At 37.2% G+C, this 2206-nt stretch overlaps 1 non-coding gene across 1 annotated transcript; it reads left to right on the forward strand.

Moving 5' to 3' along the window:
- Nucleotides 1–1734: 1734 nt before the first annotated feature.
- On the forward strand, nt 1735–1864 carry LOC112818827 (small nucleolar RNA SNORA18). The gene has a single exon (XR_003206694.1). It is a non-coding gene; the product is annotated as a small nucleolar RNA SNORA18 (small nucleolar RNA).
- The last annotated feature ends 342 nt before the right edge of the window (nt 1865–2206 follow it).

The raw sequence follows: 2206 nt of genomic DNA on the forward strand, positions 1-2206 counted from the left end.
GATGGCCCAAATTAAGTAGATATATTCATGTGGGCTAGAAGTAAAGTATATAAAGTATACAAGCAACAAAAGGTTGAAATAGGGCATTTGAATGTAATAACTCATAAAAAATGTTAAAACTCAGAGGAGTCTTTTTAAGCTTTGAAACAGAAATAGTTACATCACAGATATGAATTATCTTAGTGAGTTTTAATATAATCTAGAAAAGAGGGTAACTTGAGAGAGACCATGAGATTTGGATAAAAACTGTATTTATGCAATAGAGAGGGATATCACCTTTGTCACCATCCATCAACATTGCTGTATTGAGTTACATGATCACCAAGAATCTTTCAATTTCAACATATTTTCTTATTTGCATTTTTCTCCATAAAGAATATTTAACATGAGTATTTTTGTTTTTTTCTGAACATATTTTTACTTACAAATTACTAAATTATATTAAAATTACTAAGTTTGTATGAAGTTTACTGTAATAGGAACATTAAAACCTCTTAGCTTGAGGGGCATCTGGCTGGCTCAGTCAGGAGAACATGGGGTTCTTGATCTCAGGGTCATGAGTTTACGCCCCATGTTGGCTATGGAGCCTACTTAAAAAATTAGGGCGCCTTAGGGTGGCTCAGTTGGTTAAGCAACTGCCTTCGGCTCAGGTCATGATCCCGGAGTCCTGGGATCGAGTCCCACATCAGGCTCCTGGCTCAGCGGGGACCCTGCTTCTTCCTGACCCTCTCCCCTCTCATGCTGTTTCTCTCTCTCTCTCTCTCTCAAATAAATAAATAAATCAAATCTTTAAAAAAATAAAATAAAATAAAAAATTAACAAAAAGAAAAAAGAACTTCTTAGTTTGAAAAAAAATTATCTATTTCTCCATGTGGGAATGGAATCCTGTGAATTCCACAATGAACACTAGTGACATATATACATCACTTTTTTTTCAGATTCAGAATTTATCCATCTCCTTTTATCATTGATCATAGCTGCTGATTTTCCTCTTGCAAGGGTCACACTTTAGTAGATCTTAGTTGACAGAATTTTAGTTGAAGTCCTCTTCTGTTTCATGACAAGGCATATACGAAAAGGGGAATATGTTGGATCTAATTTTGGTACCTCCTCAGAGACACTCTATTTAAAATGTCTTCTGGACACGCTTCTGATATGGAGTTCCCGGGGATGCTGTTACCGTGTCTCTTGACAACAGAGATTAATGATCTAATGCCAGTTCAGGATTTTGTGATAAAGATAGTAGAACTGAAAAGGTGATGGAATGTGCAACCTCACCAGGATTTTATTTTTTTTTGATGTCAGTGTTTTGATAGGGAAAGAGTAGGACTCTGACATCTAATGTAGACACATTTGTATGGGTAAAAGGGAGAACTATGAACTTAGATATGATCTTGCATCCTCTTGGTTGTCATAAGTAACTCCCTCTCCCTTGAAAGAGGGCAACAACAGTCTTCTGTTGCCTAGACACCTTGTGATTATGTCATTTGAACAAGTTGTCAGACAATGATATTTGGTTTCTTCCCGAGATTCCTCCCACACCCTTCTTTGCTTCCAAACATCTAACCAGGTGCAAGTCACAGGGAAGGCCAAGCAGGAAAGTCCAGTATTGCTCTAGGAGGACATGTCATACATGAGAGAACTGTAGGATTCCATGACCACTATGTACAAGTGTGACCTAGGAGAGCACTTAATGATGGGGGTGTTTTCAGTGTGGTAAAAGAGAAGGTTGGAGTTGAGGTCTATCCTGATTGGCTTTTTCTGCAGATGCATATCATTGGAGATGCCTCATTGAATAACTATGTTGTCTGCTTTTTCTCACGGAACTCTTTGTTAGATCTGTGGAAAGAACTATAAGAGAGAGCTGCCAAAGTATGAAAGACCTGATAGTCCATTTTTTTAAAATCTTAGGTATTGGTATATCCTCAAAGTCTGTATTATTCTTGGGTGTGCTAGTTTTGGAGTGAATATGATTTAAACTCAGTTCATATTCAGAGAGCCCTAAAGTAAATTGCTTGAAAAAATTAGGTCCCAAAGTTTATAGGTAGAAAAGTATCCCATCAGTAAGTCATCAGTGTGTCCATAATCACATAAAATTTTCAGAGAAAATAAGCCCAACTGAAAGAATTGAAGCTTGACACGACAACTGAGGATTGAGCATGGTGTGTGTGTGTGTGTGTGTGTGTGTGTATGTATGCATTTATGT

The sequence above is a fragment of the Callorhinus ursinus genome, unplaced genomic scaffold (assembly GCF_003265705.2).
Source record: "Callorhinus ursinus isolate GAN/ISIS: 27379988/994484 unplaced genomic scaffold, GSC_fseal_2.0 scaffold489, whole genome shotgun sequence".
NCBI lineage: Eukaryota > Metazoa > Chordata > Mammalia > Carnivora > Otariidae > Callorhinus > Callorhinus ursinus.